At 41.4% G+C, this 27,350-nt stretch overlaps 1 long non-coding RNA gene across 1 annotated transcript; it reads left to right on the top strand.

The window, feature by feature from the left end:
• Window positions 1–15,442: 15,442 nt before the first annotated feature.
• Window positions 15,443–25,624, top strand: LOC120442193. The gene is made up of 3 exons (XR_005614559.1): window positions 15,443–15,480; window positions 23,715–23,801; window positions 25,256–25,624. It is a non-coding gene; the product is annotated as an uncharacterized LOC120442193 (long non-coding RNA).
• Window positions 25,625–27,350: the final 1,726 nt, after the last annotated feature.

Genomic DNA, 27,350 nt, shown 5'->3' with positions numbered 1-27,350 from the left:
TTGAAAATTAAATGTTTAAAATGATATGACTCTTTTTATGGCTCCTTTCATAACAAAACAGGAAATGCATATGGTTCCCAGGGCTACAACACTGCACTAACACAAAGCTTGCATTAAGTGTGTGCATCAGTGTGTGCATGCATGCCTGTGGGAGTGTGTTTGATTACAGCCTAAGGCTGCTAGCCTCTGCCATTCAGAGTGTGAGATGACAGAGGTCCTTCACTCAGATGAGAAACGTCCGTACAAGCCCATTCTTGCCATTCTTCTTGGAGGAGAGAACTCACTGTGTTATTTACTCACAGCACAATAAAAACACGAGTAGAAGGCAAGAATGGCGAAGCAACAAAAGCACATAAAAATCAGGCAATACTGGGTGAAAACTGTATGCACTGCCTCTTGAAAAGAATTAGCTTCTTATATTGTACCTTTCAGTTCAAACACTGAGAGGTCAGCTGATCTTCTTTGAAATCAGAAACAGTGAATAGTAACCACAAGTCATCCTTCTATACCGGCTCATATTAGTCAATAACAGCTTTCCCTCCCCTGCTGAGCAGCATATCATGGAAAACAGCTTTAATGTTAGACCATAGGACGAAGCCCACCGACAGATTTATATGGGTTCAGGAAGGAAGAGTGTTCCCCGTCATCAGCAAGGTGAAATCCCCTTTTGGGCTGCACCGGCCTGCAGGTACAGCTGGGTGTGTTCAGGGCTGTTTTTTTTGAACGTCCTGGAGGTCTCCCAACAGGAGCCTCGAGACGCTGCTGAAAATTGGTGGCCTGGGGAGAACTACTGTGGGCTCGGTGGAGAAATAAATGGTGTGGTGCAGCAACAATTAGCAGACAGGAAGGAAAGGGAATGTGGACAAAGAGATGAATGGAGAGTGAAATAATAGGAAGAGGAGGATATAGGTGGTGAGAAAAAGGGGGAGAGTCACTACACTTTGAGCCTGTCGTTCAGCTTCTGTGCAGACGTGAATCACTGGAAAACCTTGAGTCACCAGTGAGAGACGAGTGTGGCTGATAGCACTCGATGACGGCATGTCTCTTCCTCCTCCCTTTTTGGCACAAATGCGGATCTTTGCTTAACTCATTGCCAGGGTACCTACTTGTCTGGGTCCTCAAGAGACTACCAAGTGAAAGTGGGCTGATAGTCTTTACCACAGCTTGTCACTGATCCGTTACAGAATCAAAATCACAGAAAGTCATTATCCGGATAGGCAAATAAAAGTGCTGTTCAAAAGAGCGATGATCGAAATAGATTTTCATCTTGCCAAAGCCTGGGACAGCACATCCTCTGCTAAGGTCAATGCTTTATATTGTTATGGGTTCTGTTTTTGCCTATGTTCATAAAATTTTAGTTTAGTAGTTTTTGTGTTGTCGACAGACAACTGTAAACAACAAAAGGACACAGCAAAACTCACAAAACCCCGCCATAAAAAATACTGGCAGCCCCCTCAGCCTTCTAATAGATAATATCAATGGTATTATTCCTGGTACTAGTCCAAGAGCTTTAGTAGATGCATCTATGGTAAGAATATCTAATTTCATTGCCTCGTTATTAATTTATCGCATTCACAAACTTGGGTGTCCACACTGCAGGGTGACGACAATACCCTATCAATCTTTTACAGCTGAGGGGTAAAAACCTCACAAAACACAAGTGTTTCTGTGGAGACACGAACTTGATGAAACAGCTGCAGAAGTGGCAAGCTAACCATGAATGGCTAATAGCAAACATGTATCTACAGTAGTATATGATGCATGCGATACAAACACACAACATTCGCATCTTTGTCGCTGTGAAATTCTTTGCATGTTTTGGTTTCTGTTGCTGTTCTCTAACATTTATGTCTCCTCAAAAACACTTTGTGTGTTTTTTGTGTTTTTATCAACTTCCATTGTGAATTTTTTTCTATTCCTGCTGTAAGTTTTCATTTTCAACTTCTATTGTGTTTTGTGTGTTTAGCGTCAATTTTCTGTTTGCTGCTGTTTTCTTACATTGGAGTGCGTTTGACCTCTCAGGGCCACCGTACAAATTACTCTGGAAAACTATGTTACAATGTGGTGCTGTCGATGCAAAAATTGCATAAAAACGATCTGAAAATGATCATTGAATATTCTACCAATGGAAATGAACAATCAGTGTTGCTATTATTCGTTATGAAAACAAACCAAATATTTATCTGCTTTGTACTTTTGTGGCAGAAATGGCAGAAAACTCTGAGGACGTGTTTGTGGATGAAAGAGTTAAACATATAATGAACAGTATAAGTGACCACGCGCTGTGGCCTAGTGTTACACGTCTTGTGGGAAACAACAGACTCCAACAGACTTTAAAAAAAAGCAATAACAAGTTAGCATTTCATGTTTACTTGTGACTCACCTGTGCATTTACCTCACTTCTTCACCATGTGAGCCTGCCAGTGATGCATCTTTTTTTAAGACCGATCCACCTCCGTGATACCTTCTGCTGCCAGACTGATGGAAAGGAAAACAAGCAAACACAGAAGAAATGATGCCAAGACTTGAGGGTGTGTTTGCGTGACATATAGGGATGAGTCAGCCTTCGGAGAGAAGATACATGTTGATGCTCTACATACTGCGCACACCTCTGCTCCCTGAGCACAAACAGGTGCGCGCACACAAACACAACACACGCACACAACACACGCACACAGCGCTATGACATCAGTGGTACAAGGTGAAGGAAGTGAAGGTGCCAGAAGACAAGAGAATGTGCATGCCGCCGGCAAGATTTAGGAAAATCAGTGTAGGTATTGGGCAACATGTTGGCACTGCTGTTAGTGTCATCTTTGTGTAGAGTTAGCGTGTTCTCCCCGTGTCTGTGTGGGTTCTCTTTGGGTAATTAAGAGTGCTCCCACAGTTTTCCAAACTAACAAATACTAAAACTATATATTGTTTAAAAAATTATTTCATATAACGCCAAATCACAACAACCATCATGTCAAGGGAAATACTTGTATTGTAAGGTAAAGACCCTATACCTACAATAATACAGAGAAAACCCCAACCATCAGATGATCCCTGCACTTGGTTACAGTGGGAATGAAAAACTCCTTTTTAACAGGAAGAAACCTCCAGCAGAGCCAGCCTCAGGGAGTCAGGGGTTAGGGTTAGTCTCTGCTGTGACTGGATAGGGATGAGGGGAGGGACACAGGACAACAGACTCTGTGGAAGAGAGGCAGAGATTAATAATAACTAGTCATCGCAGAGAGTGAAAAGAGGTAAGTGAAGAAGAAGTGCATCATGGGAAGCAATCGGAAGTAGGTCAGTATTTTACCAGCTCATGGATAACAGCTGATCAGGGCTGAAACTACGGATGTCCGGCTCAAACCCTTTGGGCTTAACTACTCTGAGGCCTTCAGGGGTTGAAACTAATCTCATACCCAAACAACACATCAGAACATTTACCTCACCAGTCCAGAGTAAACATACTCACCACTAACGCTCGGCGGAGATGGAAACTCCATTTCTCATCAGTGTAGAGGAATAGCTTGTATCCTGTGTGTGCTCTAAGTGTTACACCGTCGACCCCGAGCGTCTGCTGAGTCAGAGAGGCTGCACATCTCTCCTGTGCCTTCCCTCAGCCTCAGGCTGTCTCACCACGTTCATCAACACTAGTGCTTCAGACTGCTAGACAGCAGTCTGTAGCACAAACAATGTTCCCTCTGATAGCACTTGAGACAGGTGTCTTGGTCATACTGCTCTACTCTGGAGCCATCTCCTCCTCTGGCAGGAACTTGATTCAGTCACAGTAGCTTGGAAACATTGGTACATGGTCAGAGCAACTATGTAGAGCTTTTTTTCCCATTTTCTCCTCCTCCTTCTTTCTCGCCCTGAGGTTGTTTTCAACATGAATGACTTGTTGTCTGACCTTACACGGGGCTGTTATGGCCTCTCTCTATGTCCACTCATGATCTTATCTGCAGACATCTCATGTAGGATGTTTACCAGAAGTTTTTGTGTGGTAAAAAACTTGTAAAGGTCATGACCTCTTTAATCTGAGTTTCTGACCAAGGTCAAAAGTAGTCGAGGCTCAGATTAACTGGGGCCCACCACTTCAGCTAAGGGCATCTGAGGGGCAGTTGGAGGGTCTGCACTTTGCTGTGTGTTGTGGTGAGCTATAAAAGAAAGCTCTGATGTGGAGGGGCTCGTGCTTTCTGATGAGTTGGCTCATTGATGTCAAACCTCTGGTGCTGGGCTCAGTAATGGACTGGAGAGTCTGCTAACCCCTTGTGCTAAGGAGAGATACAAAAGATTCATCTGTTTTGTGGTGCCTTTCTTTTACAAAAGAAAAGAAAAGAAAAGAAAAAATTCAGCATTTCAGAAAAAGAACATCAAATCTCAAACACGGTGGTTGTACTTTGATGGTCTGGGGCTACTTTGGACATAATTGATGGAAACATGAATTCTTCTGTCTAACATCAAATCCTGACAGACAGTGTCTGGCCATCTGTTTGTGCCCTGAAGCTCAAACACACTTGCGCTATGCAGCAGGACAACGATGTGAATCATACCAAGAACTCCACCTCTGAATAGCTGAAAGAAACAAAAACAAAATGGATGTTTTTGAGTGGCCTAGTATAAATAGACTTAAAGCCGATGAAGGTCATTCTGAAACATCTCAAACAGCATGAACAGACCGTTAGGAGGAGGGAGCGGGACTATGGCCAGACACAGGCCAACAAATCCACAAATGATATTCAAATGAGGGAGGCGTTTTCTCTGTCATGCCAGTGAGACAAGTGCATTGCACTCCACTCACAAAATGCCTTATAAAATGAGAACCGAATGTGATATTGATGTGCTTTAAAAACTGTGAGCATCCAGACAAGTTGCTCTTCACATGTGCGGATTTTGGTGTGTGTGGTGTTTAAACCGAGGTCAGGAGCTTGAGTTAAAATCTGAGGTTATTTTCTTTCTCTCCAAAACCGGTTGGAAAAATTGAACAGGGAGTGAGTAGAAGCACATGATGCAAATGGCTTCAAGTTAACAATGTATACATCTGTAGGCAAGCGAAGCTACATTTTGAGGGTAAAATGAAGGCCGTAGGGTGAAAATTGTGGTCACAGCAGCAGGTTAAAGAGAATTATTTTAGGCAAGGTTTTCAGCATGTCTCACTCTAACCTCACTCCACCTCTCCAATACACATAAATAGGGAGGGATTTGAGAGAATTTTTTTGTGACATTTTTGAAAGTACTTGAAAAACCATAGAAGGTACAGTGAAAAGCATCCGTTTGTAGGGCAAAGGGTTTGGGAGAAAATTAGCCCAAAGGAAGGAGAGTCACAGCAGACAAGTGAGAGAGGCTGGTCTCTCCATTCAAAGTCAACATTGCTTTATACTTCTAATAATAAAGAAAATGGCCACTGACGATAACATATACTGAATAATGACTCATTGTTATTCCAAACACTTGACTGCAGTTATGGTAAATGGGCTGATTCTGCTCAAGGTGCTTTTTTTTTCATGTGCTATGTGCAGGTGTTTTTTTTCTGTTCTCAAACTGATCTCCCTGTTGGAGCTCAGTCTGGGAGGAGTTATTTTTTTTCTCCTTATCTTTCCTCATGTGGTGCATTTTCCATTGTTATACCTCTCTGACCTGTCTTCCCCATGTGATGTTTTTGTGTAATGTATGTATGGTCGGAGGGTAGGATGGCGCCGCCATTGCGTGCAATAGGTCGGCAGCCTTATGACATTTCCCCTTGTGGGACTAATAAAGGTATATCAAATCAAAATCAAAATACTACTTCACACAAACCTTCCATATGTCCACATGTCACAAAACCCCAGGGGCGGTCATTGTTACCCTGGGCCCATAGCTGGACTGGCCATCGGGCATACTGGGCATTTGCCCGGTGGGCCGCTCGTGATTTTTTGTTTTTATGGGCCAATGGGGTTTTCTTTCTTTCTTTTTTTTTTCAACGGTATAAATGAATAGTGGTGTATTGGCCAGTTGGTCATCATGGATTGGGCTGGACCAATTACAGCCGAGGAGGTCGAACTTTAAAGTTGAGGTGAAAAGCAACGCGATTTGTCCTGATCAGCTGATCAATGATCAATGATCAGCTGATCGGCTTTTCTCTCTGCGTCAGAAAGAGCAAACCAGCGGAGGTCGCGTTAAACAACAGAAGCACCTTTAAATTTGATGAGCTGTTGTTAGAATTTATTTAATATTAATTTCTAGTATCAGCTGATGTTTGCTGGAGGGATGAAGGGTTGACGGGAAGTTATGAACTGTTTCTGGGAGACAAATAACAGCAGGATCCTTTTCTAAGTAGCTGACAGCTGGTAACTGTGCAGGGGCGGGTCTTGCAAAGTTTTGCCAGGGGGCCAGGTAGGGCATTAACAGGGAAAGGGGGGCACAAAAAACACGTTTCTTTCTTAATCTCATTTAAAATTTCTAGCTTTTAACAAATAATTATCTGAATCATACAACCAAAGTTTTCATCTGATGTCAAATGTATAGAAATCCATTATTGTACATAGTAATTTTTTTCAGGGTCCCAACATAATTTCTTCAGGAGTAAGTACTGTATATGATGCCAGTATTTTCCCACATTTTCTAGATACTGTACCAGTACTGTGTGTAAAATACCATCAAAATTAAGTTTTGATGGTAAGTTTTGAGTGAGGAAGTTTTATTCTTTCTCACCTTTCTTTCTGTCTCCTTTCACTTTTTAAAGGTTGCCATGTTAGAAAAAATATTTTGCCCTGCCATGCTGTTTATTGATGTAGTAAATAAATAGTTTATGAAAATATCACTAAATCTGTCATGTATTATTTTTAATATTCAGTAATGGTCATGTCTCACCTCTAGTCTTCTCTGTCTTAATTTCAAGTTTCCACGATATGTTGTAGATAGTTCAGGAGGTAAACCAAGCAGTCTTTGGGTTTCGGCTAAGTACTGTTTAGAATACCAGAATAGGGAGGATGGTGTAGGTTTAAGTTAAGTTCTAGATTGATACATATATACCAACAAGACAGTGTACATCACTGTCACAACGACGTTTGTTTTCATTCAAAGGCTTTATGGTTTTTCCCTTAATACCTGGTGGGCCAGTCTCTAGTCAAAATGCCCGGGCTGAACTCCAGCTTTGTGTCTTTTTTTTTATTAGTTTTGCTGAAGTTCGGGACAAATCACGTTCCTTTACACCTAAATACGGAACTTTAAAGTTCGACCTCATCGGCTGTAATTGGTCCAGCCCAGAGTCGATCATGACCAATTGGCCAATCCACCATTTTTCATTGTTTATACCGTTACAAAAAAACTAACAAACAAAAAACCATCGGCCCACCGGGCGAATGCCCCGTATGCCCAATGGCCAGTCCAGCTATGGTTGCAGCTCTAGGGATGACTCTTTCTGAAGCCTCCAGCTGACTGTTTCCTCTCAGCTGTAAAAGGTTGATGATTTACAAAACAGACACCACGTCGTTTAAATAGATGAGACTTAAAATAAGAGATACTTTACTCTCTGAACATTGTTCCTAGTTTCCATTCATCCATTTAGTTTACTCTGGTCTTAATCAAGATCTTAAGAAGAGATATTGTTAGAACCTAGAAAGAGGAGGAGCAATTCAGACTTTAAGTTTGGAATATGCATTGCTGGACAGAAGAAAGTTAAAAGCTTACAAGACAAGATGCTGAAACGTTACATACTGTGTATGTGTGTGTGTGTGTAAGAGAGAGAGCAGAGAGAGAGCTTGAGAGAAGCTGAGCTTTATTCAAAGTGATTTGAAACACACTGCAGCAATAAGGGCAAACTAGTGCACAGTTATGTTTACATGAGCGTTATTTTGTATGCATTTGTACAGTTCGATAACTGTGAGAGTACATTGATAGCATTTAGCTCTAGTAACAGGCATTTGTACCAGTGAGCATGAAAAAGTAGGGGAAAGAACTAGTATGTAAGCACTGACTGGTACTGTACAGTGTGTGTGTGTGTGTGTGTGTGTGTGTGTGTTTTTATGCTCGAGTGTATGAATAAACGAGTCAGTTTTAAACAGTAGCAATTTAAACAGCAGAAGAGTAGCACTATATTTATATATATTTATAAAGAATTACAAACAACAATGCTCAAATTAATTAATTAATATCCAATTTATTTCCAATTAGTTCCGAATTCATCTTGAATTCAATTCAATTCAATTTTATTGATATAGCAGCAAATCACACCACCAGTCACTTCAAGGCTGTATGTATTATTGTAAGGTAGACCCTACAATAATACATACAGAAAACAACAATCATATGACCCCGTATGTATTATTGTAAGGTAGACCCTACAATAATACATACAGAGAACCCAACAATCATATGACCCCCGTATGTATTATTGTAAGGTAGACCCTACAATAATACATACAGAGAACCCAACAATCATATGACCCCCTATGAGCAAGCACGTTGGCGATAGTGGGGAGGAAAAACTCCCTTTTAACAGGAAGAGACCTCCAGCAGAACCAGGCTCAGGGAGGGGCGGCCATCTGCTGCGACCGGTTGGGGTGAGAGAAGGAAGACAGTTGTTGTAGGTCTGATTGAAGGACTGATGTGATGGTAAGTTGACTGCTGCTCCATGAGATTAATCAATGGAATTTAAGCCAAATTGTGCCTAAGTTTAAGACCATATTCATTGGTTGTTTTTGTTGTTGTTATTATTTTGGGCTTTTTTTCAAAAGAATTGCTAGCTTCCCTAGAGTTGTGGCAACCCAAACAATCAGATGATTGCTGAGAAAGCACAAGGTTTCATACCCCTGTGCTATTCATGTCAGTGCAGGATGGTCTCCTTGAGAGGCCAGGGTTGAAAAAAGGGATGCTTCAGAACCTCCGAGGGTGTTATGCGCTGATTTGCATCCAAGGCCAACATCTGTTTGATTAGCCTGACAAATAATGGTTGGCCATTTTCAGGTCCTCGCCTTACCTTCAGTAGTTGTTCGAGGTCATCGAGACGCTTAAGTTTTATATATCGAGTTTCCTTGGATTGATAATTTGTCTCGTATTGAAATTGTTCTTTGGTCTTAAATGTCCAGCGCTGTTCGTAGTAGTTATCTTCGATGAAATAGCAATCAGTGTACAAGCCAGACTCTAGAAGATGATCTGGTAGCTGACCCTGAGTTTCAATTATGAATTTCAAAACATCATAATCGTCTTCCCCAGGATAGAGAGGCACCCCTGTAGCAAGCTCCACAGCTACCAGCCCCAGAGCCCACATGTCAATTGCTTCATCATATGGAATGCCAAGCATAACCTCGGGTGCACAATAACCAACCGTCCCCACACGGTCACCAGGAATCACTGCAGAAGCGCGACATGCGAGGCCAAAGTCTATAAGTTTGACTTTGATGGGAGACTCATGGCGATTCACAACCATTATGTTGGCAGGTTTGAGGTCAGCATGCACTATTCCCACAGAACCCAGGTGGAACAGAGCATTTGCGATCTGATGCAAAATTGGCCTGAGTTCTCTTATTGGGAGACCCTGGTTATTCCAGCCCCTATGTAGTCCCACAGGCTTTGATCGAGGAGTTCAAAATTTAAGCAAATCGTTCTCCATCGAGGAAATAGCCGTGCCATTCAACAATGTTGCACCTGTCTGGATCCAAGCGTTGCAGCTGCTCCAGGATGAAAATTTCCTGTTTTGCCTGTTGCAGAATTTCAGGGTCGCTCTTGTTGACTTTAATAGCCACAATTTGGTTGTTTTTGTATTGCGACACCTGGTTACAACACGAAGCCTCCTTCTCCAAGGAAAGACTCTACCATGTGGTGATCTCCCAAAATGGTCCCTTCAAATATTTCAAGATCATCTTCAGAGGAAGATGGGTTGGCTGAGGTGTTGACGTGTCCTTTTTGAGGATATTCAACTGAGTTTTGGAAACTGCAGTTGAATTTTTGCGATCCTTGACTTTTCCAGCTTGAAGGCTGCTGAGAGACCACAAGGTTTTCTCCCCTGTGCTATTCATGTCAGTACAGGGGCACTCCTTGAGAGGCCAGTGTTGAAAAGGGATGCTTCAGAACCTCCGAGGGTGTTATCGCGCTGATTTGCATCCAAGGCCAACATCTGTTTGATTAGCCTGACAAATAATGGTTGGCCATTTTCAGGTCCTCGCCTTACCTTCAGTAGTTGTTCGAGGTCATCGAGGCGCTTAAGTTTTATATATCGAGTTTCCTTGGATTGATAATTTGTCTCGTATTGAAATTGTTCTTTGGTCTTAAATGTCCAGCGCTGTTCGTAGTAGTTATCTTCGATGAAATAGCAATCAGTGTACAAGCCAGACTCTAGAAGATGATCTGGTAGCTGACCCTGAGTTTCAATTATGAATTTCAAAACATCATAATCGTCTTCCCCAGGATAGAGAGGCACCCCTATAGCAAGCTCCACAGCTACCAGCCCCAGAGCCCACATGTCAATTGCTTCATCATATGGAATGCCAAGCATAACCTCGGGTGCACAATAACCAACCGTCCCCACACGGTCACCAGGAATCACTGCAGAAGCGCGACATGCGAGGCCAAAGTCTATAAGTTTGACTTTGATGGGAGACTCATGGCGATTCACAACCATTATGTTGGCAGGTTTGAGGTCAGCATGCACTATTCCCACAGAACCCAGGTGGAACAGAGCATTTGCGATCTGATGCAAAATTGGCCTGAGTTCTCTTATTGGGAGACCCTGGTTATTCCAGCCCCTATGTAGTCCCACAGGCTTTGATCGAGGAGTTCAAAATTTAAGCAAATACGCTCTCCATCGAGGAAATAGCCGTGCCATTCAACAATGTTGCACCTGTCTGGATCCAAGTGTTGCAGCTGCTCCAGGATGAAAATTTCCTGTTTTGCCTGTTGCAGAATTTCAGGGTCGCTCTTGTTGACTTTAATAGCCACAATTTGGTTGTTTTTGTATTGCGACACCTGGTTACAACACGAAGCCTCCTTCTCCAAGGAAAGACTCTACCATGTGGTGATCTCCCAAAATGGTCCCTTCAGATATTTCAAGATCATCTTCAGAGGAAGATGGGTTGGCTGAGGTGTTGACGTGTCCTTTTGAGGATATTCAACTGAGTTTTGGAAACTGGAGTTGAATTTTTGCGATCCTTGACTTTTCCAGCTTGAAGGCTGCTGAGAGACCACACGGTTTTCTCCCCCTGTGCTATTCATGTCAGTACAGGGGGCACTCCTTGAGAGGCCAGTGTTGAAAAAGGGATGCTTCAGAACCTCCGAGGGTGTTATCGCGCTGATTTGCATCCAAGGCCAACATCTGTTTGATTAGCCTGACAAATAATGGTTGGCCATTTTCAGGTCCTCGCCTTACCTTCAGTAGTTGTTCGAGGTCATCGAGGCGCTTAAGTTTTATATATCGAGTTTCCTTGGATTGATAATTTGTCTCGTATTGAAATTGTTCTTTGGTCTTAAATGTCCAGCGCTGTTCGTAGTAGTTATCTTCGATGAAATAGCAATCAGTGTACAAGCCAGACTCTAGAAGATGATCTGGTAGCTGACCCTGAGTTTCAATTATGAATTTCAAAACATCATAATCGTCTTCCCCAGGATAGAGAGGCACCCCCGTAGCAAGCTCCACAGCTACCAGCCCCAGAGCCCACATGTCAATTGCTTCATCATATGGAATGCCAAGCATAACCTCGGGTGCACAATAACCAACCGTCCCAACACGGTAACCAGGAATCACTGCAGAAGCGCGACATGCGAGGCCAAAGTCTATAAGTTTGACTTTGATGGGAGACTCATGGCGATTCACAACCATTATGTTGGCAGGTTTGAGGTCAGCATGCACTATTCCCACAGAACCCAGGTGGAACAGAGCATTTGCAATCTGATGCAAAATTGGCCTGAGTTCTCTTATTGGGAGACCCTGGTTATTCCAGCCCCCTATGTAGTCCCACAGGCTTTGATCGAGGAGTTCAAAATTTAAGCAAATACGCTCTCCATCGAGGAAATAGCCGTTCCATTCAACAATGTTGCACCTGTCTGGATCCAAGTGTTGCAGCTGCTCCAGGATGAAAATTTCCTGTTTTGCCTGTTGCAGAATTTCAGGGTCGCTCTTGTTGACTTTAATAGCCACAATTTGGTTGTTTTTGTATTGCGACACCTGGTTACAACACGAAGCCTCCTTCTCCAAGGAAAGACTCTACCATGTGGTGATCTCCCAAAATGGTCCCTTCAGATATTTCAAGATCATCTTCAGAGGAAGATGGGTTGGCTGAGGTGTTGACGTGTCCTTTTTGAGGATATTCAACTGAGTTTTGGAAACTGGAGTTGAATTTTTGCGATCCTTGACTTTTCCAGCTTGAAGGCTGCTGAGAGACCACAAGGTTTTCTCCCCCTGTGCTATTCATGTCAGTACAGGGGCACTCCTTGAGAGGCCAGTGTTGAAAAGGGATGCTTCAGAACCTCCGAGGGTGTTATGCGCTGATTTGCATCCAAGGCCAACATCTGTTTGATTAGCCTGACAAATAATGGTTGGCCATTTTCAGGTCCTCGCCTTACCTTCAGTAGTTGTTCGAGGTCATCGAGACGCTTAAGTTTTATATATCGAGTTTCCTTGGATTGATAATTTGTCTCGTATTGAAATTGTTCTTTGGTCTTAAATGTCCAGCGCTGTTCGTAGTAGTTATCTTCGATGAAATAGCAATCAGTGTACAAGCCAGACTCTAGAAGATGATCTGGTAGCTGACCCTGAGTTTCAATTATGAATTTCAAAACATCATAATCGTCTTCCCAGGATAGAGAGCACCCCGTAGCAAGCTCCACAGCTACCAGCCCCAGAGCCCACATGTCAATTGCTTCATCATATGGAATGCCAAGCATAACCTCGGGTGCACAATAACCAACCGTCCCCAACACGGTCACCAGGAATCACTGCAGAAGCGCGACATGCGAGGCCAAAGTCTATAAGTTTGACTTTGATGGGAGACTCATGGCGATTCACAACCATTATGTTGGCAGGTTTGAGGTCAGCATGCACTATTCCCACAGAACCCAGGTGGAACAGAGCATTTGCAATCTGATGCAAAATTGGCCTGAGTTCTCTTATTGGGAGACCCTGGTTATTCCAGCCCCTATGTAGTCCCACAGGCTTTGATCGAGGAGTTCAAAATTTAAGCAAATACGCTCTCCATCGAGGAAATAGCCGTTCCATTCAACAATGTTGCACCTGTCTGGATCCAAGTGTTGCAGCTGCTCCAGGATGAAAATTTCCTGTTTTGCCTGTTGCAGAATTTCAGGGTCGCTCTTGTTGACTTTAATAGCCACAATTTGGTTGTTTTTGTATTGCGACACCTGGTTACAACACGAAGCCTCCTTCTCCAAGGAAAGACTCTACCATGTGGTGATCTCCCAAAATGGTCCCTTCAGATATTTCAAGATCATCTTCAGAGGAAGATGGGTTGGCTGAGGTGTTGACATGTCCTTTTGAGGATATTCAACTGAGTTTTGGAAACTGGAGTTGAATTTTGCGATCCTTGACTTTTCCAGCTTGAAGGCTGCTGAGAGACCACAAGGTTTCTCCCCTGTGCTATTCATGTCAGTACAGGGGCACTCCTTGAGAGGCCAGTGTTGAAAAAGGGATGCTTCAGAACCTCCAAGGGTGTTATGCGCTGATTTGCATCCAAGGCCAACATCTGTTTGATTAGCCTGACAAATAATGGTTGGCCATTTTCAGGTCCTCGCCTTACCTTCAGTAGTTGTTCGAGGTCATCGAGAGGCTTTAAGTTTTATATATCGAGTTTCCTTGGATTGATAATTTGTCTCGTATTGAAATTGTTCTTTGGTCTTAAATGTCCAGCGCTGTTCGTTGTAGTTATCTTCGATGAAGTAGCAATTAGTGTACAAGCCAGACTCTAGAAGATGATCTGGTAGCTGACCCTGGGTTTCAATTATGAATTTCAAAACATCATAATCGTCTTCCCCAGGATAGAGAGGCACCCTGTAGCAAGCTCCACAGCTACCAGCCCCAGAGACCACATGTCAATTGCTTCATCATATGGAGTGCCAAGCATAATCTCAGGTGCACAATAACCAATTGTCCCCACAGTCCCACCAGTAATCACTGCAGAAGTGTTACATGCGATGCCAAAGTCTATAAGTTTGACTTTAACAGGAGACTCATGGCGATTCACAACCATTATGTTGGCAGGTTTGAGGTCACCATGCACTATTCCCACAGAACCCAGGTGGAACAGAGCATTTGCGAGCTGATGCAAAATTGGCCTCAGTTCTCTTATTGGGAGACCCTGGTTATTCCGGTCCCCTATGTAGTCCCACAGGCTTTGATCGAGGAGTTCAAAATTTAAGCAAATACGCTCTCCATCGAGGAAATAGCCGTTCCATTCAACAATGTTGCACCTGTCTGGATCCAAGCGTTGCAGCTGCTCCAGGATGAAAATTTCCTGTTTTGCCTGTTGCAGAATTTCAGGGTCGCTCTTGTTGACTTTAATAGCCACAATTTGGTTGTTTTTGTATTAGCGACACCTGGTTACAACACGAAGCCTCCTTCTCCAAGGAAAGACTCTACCATGTGGTGATCTCCCAAAATGGTCCCTTCAGATATTTTACGCTCATCTGAGCCGAAGGATGGGTTGGCTGACATGGTGTAATGTGTCTGTTTGTTTTCTGAATTGGTTTAGAAACAAAACTGAACTTGTTTTGGTTTCTGTCAGAAAATGCTCTCAAAACTTCTCGAAAGAGTTTTAGTTGCTGTCAGGTCAATGTCAAGCCATAAAGTATAATAGTTGAGCGCTCCTATTTATGGGTTTTGGGATCAAAGCAAAGTTGCCACGTCTGGAAGGATCAAAGCAAAGTTACCGCATCACAAGGGATCGAGACGTTCGAATATGTGCGCGCATGCGCACACACGTGGTTGTTTGTGTAATGTTGTTCACACTAAGAATTTTAAAAGGAAACTGACAGTTACAAAACTTTTTGTTCGTTTATTTGTATTTGGGGGTTTTTGTTGTTGTTTTCTGCATACCATGTCAAGCTTTTCTGTATAAAGTAATGAAAAATCTTGGATTTTAATATTGTAGTTCGTGGATTTCGGATTTGGTGCTTAAAACTTCGTGAAACTGTAACCGTATTTCATTCACCACAAATAACTATCTGATTGAATAGTTTTCTTATCAGATAGAGAAATAAAACGAGTCGCAAAGTCTAAAAGCAACATTTCTCTGCCTGGGCTGCCTTGTACCTCTGCACGTCAGTCTGTTTCAATGTGTGACTAACGTGCCTGGAAGCATAGCTGGACTGGCCACATAGCTGGACTGGCCATCGGGCATCACCATCCTGATGGTGATTTTTCGTTTTTATGGGCTGATGTTTTTTTTTTTTTTTTTTTTCCCCGTAACGGTATAAACACTGAAAGGTGGTGGATTGGCCAGATGCTGGGAGACGTGTAAAAATAACTCAATTGGCAGGAGGAGCAGAAACACGAGGCGGTGAACTGAACTTCAGGTAAGAAGTTATGACCTGCAGTCTATCTGGGTCAGATATAAACCAAGTTTAGGTGGAGTTTATTTTCGTTATGCTGACTTTTTACAGTCAGTCACAATAACTCGTACTGCGTGCTAGCTAGCATGACGGAGTTTATATACTGCTGGGCGGGTACTATGATTTTATTGATGCTGAACTTGTTTTATCTTATTTATAAGGTTAGTTATTAGAGTTTCCAACCGTCCCGTAAAAACGGAATCGTCTCGTATTCAGAGAAAATATTGCGCGTTTCGTATTGAGGGGAAAAGGAACACAGTTTGTCCCGGACTTCAGCTACAATGAAAAAGACACAAAGCTGGAGTTATTCTGTCTTTGCTGCACAGCTGCCTCTTCTCCTCTCATTCTCTCCCCCTCCATTAACAGGGAAAGGAGGGCACAAAGAAATACTTTTCTTTCTTATTCTCATTTAAAATGTCTAGCTTTTATTAAATAATTATCTGAATCTTACAACAAACGTTTTCATCTGATGTAAAATGTATAGAAATCCATTTTTGTACGTAGTAATTTTTTTTCAGGGTCCCATCATAATTTCTTCAGAAGTAGCTAAGTACTGTATATGATGCCACTATTTTCCCACATTTTCTAGATTCTGTACCAGTACTGTGTGTAAAATGCCATCAAAAAGTCGATGAAGTTTTATTCTTTCTCACCTCTTTCTGTCTCCTTTCACTTTTTAAAGGTTGCCATGTTAGAAAAAATATTTTGCCCTGCCATGCTGTTTATTGATGTGGCAAATGAATGGTTTATGAAAATATATCTAAATCTGTCATCAGTAATCAGTAATGATCATGTCTCACCTCTAGTCTTCTCTGTCTTAATTTCGGGTTCTCACCATGTGTTGTAGATAGTTCAGGAGGTTAACTCGACCAAGCAGTCTACTTTCGGGTACTGTTTAGAATACCAGAATAGGGAGGATGGTGTGGTTTTAAGTTCATTAGACTGATACATATATACCAACAAGACGGTGTACATCACTGTGACAACAGAGTTTGTTTTCATTCAAAGGCTTTATGGTTTTTCCTATAATACCTGGTGGGCCGGTCTCTAGTCAAAATGCCCGGGCCGATTTTTTGTCCCAGTCCAGCCCTGCCTGGGCCCCAGCACATCCACTATGGAAATTATTAATGGTCCACATGTTTGATTTGACAAAGGCCACATGCCCTTTCTCATGCAAATCTCCCCATTTGTCCTGGTGTGGGACCGGCACTATGGATACAATGACTTGTTGTCCTGTCACAGTACATTTTACAAGAAGAAACATATAATTTATGTATAAAGTTCCAAAGAAGAAAAAAGCTGTTGGATTACAAAGATTTCTTTACTATTATTATAAAACCAAATAAAATGTTAAGCAGCATTTACTCACTGGTTTGGAGCAGCTAGCAGTTTCACTTCTGAACACTAGATGGAGGCAAGACAACGATGCTGTGATTTATCCTGTGCCAGGGAAAGAAACCAAGTGCTAGAACTTCACAAGTATTTAATAAGTTACATTAATAACAGCACTAAATATGTTTTGAGTTAAACAAAATAAAGAAATGTGTCAGAAGAAATAAACCATTTATAGACAATGATCTATTATTACTGCTGGAAGAAAGCACACAGCTTCAGGTTTATTTTTAAAAAGGTCTCATGGAGAGATCTAACAGCTTATGAGATATGAACAGCATATTTAATGTTACAGCTCAATATGTGGGCAGAAAACTCTCCAGTTCAGCTTTTGTCTGCCACTACCTAATACAGTACAGGAGCAAAGGAGTGTTTGAACGGTTTCCCTTCACATCCGTATTCTAAAGCATTCATGGCTCTGCTGACGCCACACTGATTCTTATCTAAGCAATCTTTACTCCTGTTGGCTAAGGAAGGTGAGCTTATTGATGCCATGTAACCACTGTGTGTGGAAACAGTTTGCTATTAGCTACCCTGCTCTCCCCAAAGCTGACTCTCATGTATACTGCAGAAGCCTACAGAGTTTGTGTATATGCAACTACTGAATTCCCCCTCCTTCCTTCCATCTCCTGCTCCACAGCTTGCTTACAGCTGTAAATGCTGTGAGACCGAACTGTACCCACCAGCTTCCAGCAGATTTATCGTGCATCACCACAGACATACAACCTGACCTTACAACATTTCCCATTTAGCCAGCACACGCATGTCATGCAAACATGAAAAAATAAATGGTGTTTTTGTAAAGAGCTGCAGTGTAAACCCAAAAAGAGAGAGCAGGCCTGGTGTCATGGTAAATGGACTGATTCTTATATAGCGCTTTTCTACTCTCACAGAGTACTCAAAGCGCTCTATACAACATATCGCATTCACCCAATCACACCCATTCTCACAAGCACTTTATCTACACGTAGTGCTTACTAAGTACATTCACACACATTCATACTCCGATGGACGCATCGGAGAGCAAGTTGGGGTTAGTATCTTGCCCAAGGATACTTGACATGCAGACTGGAGGAGCCAGGGATCGAACCACCAACCTTCCGATCAGTAGGTGACCTGCTCTACCTCCTGAGCTACAGCCAGCCACATCAGTGCAGCTTGCATTTGTGTGGGTTTGCAAATAATTAGTCTGCGTTTTTTAAGGTCTGCTCTGAGGAGCCATGTTGGACACGTGGTTTGCTTATAATGGTGCCTGTAAATATGAGTATACATAAAGTGTAAGTGACTGTATAATGTGACACCAGAACATGTTGATTGTATTCCATTGAAGTCCACCTTTAGTTCGTTTTAAGGTCACCAAAGAAGTCTGTTTGTTAGATTTTGCCAGATTAAACAAGTCTGTTCTAAAGTATCTGTTTTCATAGGTTGTGCTAAAATATATAATTACTGCATACTTCATAACACTTTTCAATCAGAGTATAGCATCAAGTCTGGGTTATTGATCTGGTTTTGCATTTGGCGAGGGTCAGTGTCACTACTCGTAGCATGAGGCGATACCTGGAGCCTACAGAGACTGCACAGGGAGTCCAACTCCTCCAGGATGGCACATTGATACGTGTCATTGCCAGGACAGTCTTAAGAGCAGAGAGCTGGACAGGGCCACAGGATGAGCACTGCCAGGACTACAAACTAACCTCTAGCAGGCCACTGGTGTGCATGTCTCTGACCAAACACTCAGAAACAGACAGATGAGCTTGGACTGACATCCTTTTGAGGGCCCTGTGCTCATTGCCTGGCACTACAGAGCCCAGGTAGCATGCCTGTTGTTCAGCATGACTGGTTTGGTCTTAGGTCTGTGATGGCCTGGGGAGGCATATCCACGGACCTCTACAGGCTAAACAAGCTAGCCTACCACGTCAGTTCTTGCAGGTATCAGGATGAAGTCCTTGGAGCCTTTGTCAGACCCTACACTGGTTCAGTGAGTCCTGGGTTCCTCTGGGTGCATAAAATGCCTGGCCTTATTTGCCAAGAGCATGAAGGAACTTCCTGGAGGATGAAAGAACCGATACCTGGGGTGGCTGGAGCTCAGGTGGTAGAGCAGGTCAGCCACTATTGATCCCAGTCTGCTCCAGTCTGTTTGCCAAAAATCCTTGGGCAAGATACTAACCCCATGTTGCTCTCCGATGCATCCATCGTGTGAATGTGTATGAATGTTAGATAGAGCAAGTGAGCTTAGAAGAAGTGCTTGTGTGATTGGGTGAATGAATTAGTTGTATAAAGCACTTTGAGTGCTAAGACAGAGTAGAAAAGCGCTATATAAGAACCAGTCCATTTACCATACCACTGACTCACCCTCACCACAAATGACCTTAATCCAACAGAACACATCTGGGACATTATGTTTAGGTCCATCTGATGCCAGCAGGTTGCACCTCCGACTCTTCAGGAGCTCAATGATACTCAGTAATGGGAGACGATCCCCCAGGATGCCATTTGTACCATTTTGTGGTGCATTGCTGGAATTCAGTATAGATATTCAGCATGATTTAAAAAAAAAAGAGATCTGATGTGTTTTTTTCAAAGTGTTCCTCCTTTTATTTTATTTTTTTGAGCAGTGTATTTCATGCTGAATATCAGAATATTATTACATGACCAACAGAAAAACAGTTTGAGTTGGAATCCCCCAAAAAGCCATTTGTGCATTCCTGGAGGAGAAAGTGTGTCCCAGGTGCAAAAATACAAATCAAAGGGAAAGAAAGCTTGCATTTGAGGATTTCTCTCAGTGTAATAATCATCACAGAACTGACACTATAAGCTAATGAGCTGCAATACTTCAGAGGCTGAAAACTGTATGTTAAGTGATTAAAGTCACTCTGTCAGGTGAACATTTACACACTGAAGCAAAGACTCAGACTGTATATAACAGGTGCACTGCAGGTGTCTCACACCTGGATTCTTTCTAATAGCTTTGAGAAGACTATTCCATTGGTTACAATACGAAGTCTGGTTGTATAGACGTTTATGGAAAAATGCCCCTCCCCTGCTTTCCTTTATGACCTCAGTAAACCTTTTCCTGGTGTATTTATGGTTTCAGTAGTTGTCTTGCTGTATTCAACATGATTTTCATCTTTTAAAAAATAGTCCCCATTAGAATCAAGGAAGGTAAAGCCGGGAACTCCTGATCTTAGCTTTAATTAACTGTGTTACTTCAACAGAAATACTGCATTAGCTGTTTTGTTTTAAAATATATTAAAAGTTGATTTTCTGAGGGTCAGAAGTAATTGCCTCACAAACAGTGTTATTTCATGAGAAATTAAGCAGACTAAAGATTTGGAGCTGTGTCCAAATGTTCAGCTTGCATTTGGTAGCCTTTCTCTGGAACTCTCAATATGAGGGAAGCTTATATGATGATATGATGATTATGCTAAAAACAAAAATAAACCTGTTAGATAGATGGCACAAACTTTAGAAGTGGCCATAAATGAAAGGAAGGAATACACTGGCCAGCTCAGCAACACCAAAAGGTCTTGAAAACCACAGGAGTCAATCAAAAATACAACAGAATTATTCCCATGGTTAGGAAAACCAACATTACAAAAGTGTACAGGGTTGTACTCTCTGCTCAGATTCAGCAAAATGGAATTAGGGCACTATGCACAAAAATAGCCATCAGTTTGTGCAATAAATGTAGCAAACTCTTTGAATAAAGCTGAAAGTCTGCACTTTAATCACATATTGACTGTTTGATTTAAAACCCAGCCTGCTGATATACATAAAAAAAGAAAAATGTGTCTGTCCAAAGACCTGTGGAGCTAACTGTACAGTACATGCACACTCCAGTAATCAAACACAAATGAAAGGTCTGTTATCATTGGTTCAAAAAGAAAAGGTGTGAAGAGAACACAGATGACCCCGGTGACACCTAATGCCTCAAACACAACTGCAGCAGCTGAGCGAGGAGAGCACAAAGGTGTCACTCTGATGAGATGACACATCTCCTAATCCACTGTGCATAACCTGCTTGGCAGGCATCGAGGCTACGGAGACACGGGAATAAGATGAAAATGGGGGGTGGCAGGTTCTAGCCCTGCAATCAGAGGGGCTGTATCTATCATCAATGAGAAGAGACCTTTGGTTTATGAATTTGAAAAACTAAATAAATAAATAAAGCCTATCTATAATGTAGTTTGTAGACTTTAATTTTGCAGCTTTGCCTTTTCAATAAATCCAGCCTGCCTTCATTTGCTACTACACTACAAGTTGCTTATCTGCTTTGAGATGGAGGAGAGCGTTCAGTCTTCTGTTGATGTACAGCAGGAAATAACCAGGGAATGGGAAATTTAATGACATTTACTATTCCTGCTACTATTGATCTAAAATATCACATAAACACAAACAGAAGAGCATGCTGTGTTATGTGTTCTCTCTTTATTCAGTCGTGGCAATGTATTTTTATACAGTATGTAAACAACTCTTCATTCACTCTTTTCTTCTTTCTGCCTGCTCCCTTCATCTTGGCCATTGATTCGTCTTTACATTCGGCTCTGAGGACAGTCTGTTCCAATTAAGACTGCATCATAGATGCAAGAAGGGACTCAGACTGTATGAAAAACATCTGGGGCATCGTTCAAAACGTTCTGTGTCCAGACTGGAACTCCTTAGATCTCTGTGCCGAGCTCTCTCAGCAAACGCCGGAACTGCTTGAACTATATAAGAAATCTGTTACTCATACCTGTCAGCGATAACGGCTACACGGAAATGGCTACAGTGGGAAAATTCAATAATCAAACACAAAACTGCATCGGCCCTGAGAGCTCGACGTGCTGCACCAGAAAACATGCAAATGACGAAAAACGCATTTCAGAAATGGAACATCACATTCACAGAGTTACAAAAACAAACAAACAAACAGGCAGGTTGACAGACACATCCACAAAACTGAAAACGCACATGCTGCAACATCAGAACGCACAAATAAGACAGTAGCTCTGACATTGTTTATATACCAACGTCTCTAAATGTTAGCTTCTGCTTCCTGTATTCAAGCTTGTTGTCTGTATTCAAAGAGATGATTTGTTTATTTGACCAATGACAATCTCATACAACAAAATGAATGATGCCACAGTATGTTCATCATTCCAAATCCTAAATTTGTAATCAACAAATCTGGGATTTGCAACTTTGTTAAATAAACAATGTTAAATAACATGTTTTGAAGCAACATTCCATTGTTTGATACACGAGTTGTTTTTGAAAAACAAACAAACAAAAAATTATAAAATAAATAAAAGTTGGCTGAAAACTGGAGTTTGTTTTCACCAAAAATCTACTTTTAACAAAAACATAAACTGGATATCTTTTAACGATTAAAAAAGAAAACATAAACAAACAAACAAATAAATAAATAAAAGCACAGCAGTGCAGCATGAATACATATGTACTGTGTGCCATTACAGTTTGGTTTCATTCATATCTATACAATTCCCAAAATGCTGAAGTCACCTTTTCAGCCTTTTACATGCAGCCTCTGCTGTCTACAGAATATTCAGTCCTCTCTGCTCTGACATGTCCAAGTTAAAAGTAAAAACAGTCTAACCCAAGAGGCCTTGGTTCCACTGTGACCTGAGCCCCTTTGCTCGCTGTCTTCCCCATTGTCCTCCCTGCCTTCCTCACTCCTCTTTATTCAAAGCTTTCTAACAGAGGCAACAACAATTTAAAAACAAGAAAAGATATAAACAGTGGAAACAGCTTCTTTGTCTGAACAATGACACCCGAGCAAAAGTGCTGATTCCCCTCCTCTAATTTTTTCCCCAAGTTTTCCTTCTTCATTTTTCATGATATTCTCCCAAACTGCAGTCTAAGAGCAATAAAGCAGGGTGTGTTTTGAGTCAGATTACTTGAGAAGTTGTTACTGTATCAGGCTGCAGTCAAACTGTTGCTATGCAACTCAACAACCCTCTACTTTAAGATGGCACTTCACAACCAGACAGTGAAGTGGTTATGTCCAACCTCTATATACAGTCTTTGATATTAACCTTTCGATTATGCTGCTTGGAGCTCCAGGTCTTTATTGCGCTGGCTTGAAGGTTGAAGTTGTCAAAATGCTGAAGTGAAAAGCACAAGTCCTAAAAACAACCTTTCAGTGGTCAGACCTGAGACTCACAGTGTCATCAACAGCCCTTCAGAAAACATGAATCATTGGGTCAATTAAAACCCTCCGCTTTCTGCTTTTTGGTGTCTTCTTCTTGTCATTTGACGACACTCGTCTCTGTTGATTAGATGATTAGTGGCGTAGCTCCATGAAGGTGTGCTTTTATTGAAAACCATTCAAGTCTCACCATAAACATTTATGGTGACACACTGCTGTGTTTTTATTAGCCTAATGATACCACTATAGTCCGTCACAGGCTGGTGGATGATTATTACAGACATTCACAAATTCTCAGCTGCTGTCTTTGAGAGAATTCCACAAAAGCTAAGATGATGTTAGAAGTGTATCCAAAACCTCCTGGTGCTCAGTTTCTCATCTTTGTTCACATCCAAACTTACAGCAGTCCAACACTTTTTTTTCCTTTTTACAAAAGCCTATGCCAGCACATGACACATCGTTTGTAGAAGTCAGTGTTCTTGCCAGTTTTCTGCTAACATGTAACTCAGTTAATCCTCATGAATCCTTTTTTCATGCTTGTACAGAGCTTTGACTTTCTCATCAAAAAGAACAGCCCGGCTGATAATTTTATTGGAGTTAAACATATTCGGAGACTTTTTTAATAACTCGGTCATGCTTCTGTGTTCACTTTTTTTAGGGATCTGAAGGGGCTTGGATGGGGAAATAACTAATTATGACTTACCAAGCATGCTGATGGAACTGAGCTGGTTTCACTGAGTGCACAGTAAGTAGAGAAAACCTCAGCTATCTGGCCTGAAACTTCAAGCTTCAGTGTTGGTGTCATGCTGTGGTTTGTCTGTGTTGGCCTGTGCTCTGTTCATTAGGCTTTGATTTGTCCATGTCCCTGTTGGCTTGAGCTGTGTTCACTTGGCTTCAATTACACTTGGTACAAAGAGGCTGTTAAGCCTCTGATTGGACTTCAAAGCCTGTGGTGTTTATATTGTGACATAAAGCAAATATCTTAACAAGATATATGTGTTGTTCTAATATTGGTGCTGTATGCTCATTCTTGTTATGTTGGAATTGGATTTTTTTGTTCTTCTAACAGAACTTTTATCATTTTAATTTTCTAATGAAGCAAGTACTAACGATGTAGTCTGATGTAGGCTGCTTGCCTTACAGACAGACATGTGTGGACAACATAACAAAATGATTTCTCGATCTCACCTCAAAGATTTCAAGATGCATGTCAATTCTCCAGGTCCCCACTAACATCATTAGTCGGGTTGCCAGGCAGAATAGATGGGTAATGCCACTGACACAAATATTTCTCTCGATCCCCTTTCAGGAGACATGTATTGCAGAGCTCTCGGGGGACTATGTAATCTGTCTTTCGACACCTGTTTAAAGAACAGTACCTGTGATGAATGAATACATCAAGCCGGGGATTCTCGATTCATTTCAACACACCGTAATTTCCCCCTCTGTGGTTTAAACATATTGTAATGTGTGCAGCAGCTTGTAGATTTTGTAAAGGACCCAATGCTACAACAGAGTGAGAATAATTCAGCAGACAGCTTGTCCAAGTCCACTGTCTGTTTACTCAAAGGTCAATAAATGCACGCCTTCACTGAATGGGTTTTGAGATGCTGTCAGCTGCTGGCATTTACTTTCATTTTATTCAATTAACTTCAGTGATATCATTTGCTCTCACAGATGTCAGACCGCCTGCCATATCTTAATTGTCTTATAATTAAACTAATCTTTATCTGTGGGGCAGTATTCAAAGCCATATACACACACATAACAAATTTCCTGAGAAAAAAGCACTTTTGGTTTATCAAACTGAGAAAGTTACTTTTACTTACCTAATTTAAAGTTGGGGCTAATTTATGTCAAAGGTAAGACATTTTTCCAATATGTCTACTTCAAGGTAAACTCATTGGCATGCTGTGTGGCCCTTAGCCTTAACAGTTTAAGGAGGACATGGAGGCTGGATCACTTAAAGTTGGTAATTTAGTTAATAGAGTGGGTCTAAATAATTGTGAAAATAAATTGGTCTTTTAAAAGGTTATCTGTATCCTGACACATGGCCACCTTTCAGGAATATAAAACGACACCTTGTTAAGTGATTAGACAGGCTCATTTCAGCAGCTATTTTCACTGCTTCTCCCTTAATTATTTCATTTTCTCCTCTTCTCAGAATCCACCTCTGAACGATTGATTTTTTTTTTTCAGGGAAATTGGTTTATAAAACCTCTATAAGAAGAGAAGGTGGCAGGTAAGCATGAGACGACCGGGGAGCGAGCTGAGGAGGAGGCGAGCGTTTGATGGATAGTGCCGGTGAAGACGTGAGGGGGAGATGCGCCGTGTGGTAAATAAAATCTGTGTTTGTGCCTTAACAGGCTTTCCTTGCAATTACAGTCTCTTGCAATTACAGCAATTACAGTCTCTTGTATTCCATAAGCTGCCTCCAGCCATTTGTTTGAAGCCAATTCATCACGGTACAAGAAAGAAAATTAACATTACTGATTGAACTTCAGCACGCTGAAGTCAAATGAGGATGGGACGTGAGCTTCTGTCTTCCGGGGCAATGCAGATTTTCATCCACAGTTTCAACAGTGTCGCTGAAATTAGCATCTTCTATGAGAAGGTTCAGCTGTAATGAGAATACTACAGGAGTTGTGCCATTAGTCGCATACAAAGATACATCATATAACCGACTTATTTGGCCTCTGGGGTTTTACTGTAGTTTTCTTTGACTGAGGTTTTCTTTTTTCTCTGCTGTGCCGCCGAGACTCACAATTTAATCAATTCCTCTCTCTGAGCATGAGAAAGGGAAAGAAAAGGCAATTACTGAAGGAGAAAATATGATAAGGGTAAAGAATTGAACCCTGACTGTCAAAAGAAGATGGATTAGTTGTGTTTGGTTAGGTAAGTCAAACAGGCTTAATATTTACTGTGTGGTGAGAGAAAATGAAGCCTAAACATCATAACATCAAGGTTTGACTTACTTGCATAGAGCTGTACTCTAATGACAATTCATTTATGACTGTGCGGGCCAATCAGCCAACTCAATAACCTTATGTAAATGTACACAGACGGACGAGTGACTGTAATAATAAGAACAGCTCAATAACAGCAGACAAGTTTAATTAAGACCACCCATCGTAGGCTTTCACTAAGGTCCCTAAATACTTTTGATTAGTTACAGAAAGGGGAAGCTTTGTTAATGTCGAACATTTTAATTATTACAACGCATGTTTTGTTTGCTCTTTGATCTTTGTATGTTTTTTCTTTTCTGTCTCATTTTAAGGCTTTTTAAAATTTAATGTGTTTAAAGCCAACAAAAGTAGAAAAACTGATAAAAGAAGAAAAATATAAACACAAAGAGCCAAAGTTAAATCCCTTTAAAATATTTGTTTCTTCTAGATTTTATTCTTGAGTCATCTTCTCAGTAGAGATGATTACATTTTCAGTGATTATTATTATTATCATTACTGTTACTGATAGCTAGCTTACCGTAGGTATCCCTTAAATTTATTTGCTTACTACAGCTGTGACACATTTACACATTTACTAAGTTCTTCTTTTCACGCTGTCGCCGTGCCGCAGACCACGCCCCCCACAGCTCTGCAGTCAAAAACAGGCTCACTGCAGCCACTAAGAGTGAATAGTATTAAACCATATTTTTCATCTCTGTTCACAAGTTTCTGGATTTCTTTTTTATTAGACTAAGACTGAACTTTATTTTTCCATGTCTGGCAATGTTCACATTCTCTTTAACTTGTTGCTTTTTTGAGGAAGTGGTGCAGACTAATGAAGCAGTCTAGTGACAAAAGTTAGAAATAGTTGTTTGAAATAAAAGGTGTTTGTGTAAAGCAAAAATTAATGAAGGATTCATTGTGAATGAGTTTATTATCCTAATAAAGTTGAAGCTAGGCTTTTCTGTCATTGCTGTGTTTAGATGGGGCGTATAAATATTTCTTCCTGCCATGTGGGAAATGATGTAAAAAGTTTGAGACCCACTGCTCTAGTGGTTTTGCTCCTAATATGAGTAGCAGCAGGTATAATGAGGAAATTCTAGTTAAGCGGTGGTAGCATGTTGGTACCAATTCTCTCTGTCTGGAGAGACCATCTGGTGCTAAATGGGGGCAGTTTCAAAATTATGTGATGCATCTGTCTGTGGGCCACTCTTGCTGATACTGTTGTTGGTCCATCACCCAACGACTGAAAAGAGCGAAGCTACAACACTAAGTGAAAGTAAAGAGTGTTATAAAGAATAGAAAGTGTTCTTTGCACCCACTGCCTGTGCCGATATAATTTGGGGTAA

The sequence above is a fragment of the Oreochromis aureus genome, linkage group 10 (genome assembly GCF_013358895.1).
Source record: "Oreochromis aureus strain Israel breed Guangdong linkage group 10, ZZ_aureus, whole genome shotgun sequence".
Lineage (NCBI taxonomy): Eukaryota > Metazoa > Chordata > Actinopteri > Cichliformes > Cichlidae > Oreochromis > Oreochromis aureus.
The sequence above is the reverse complement of the archived record's forward strand: the minus strand, read 5'-3'. Positions and strand labels throughout refer to the sequence as shown.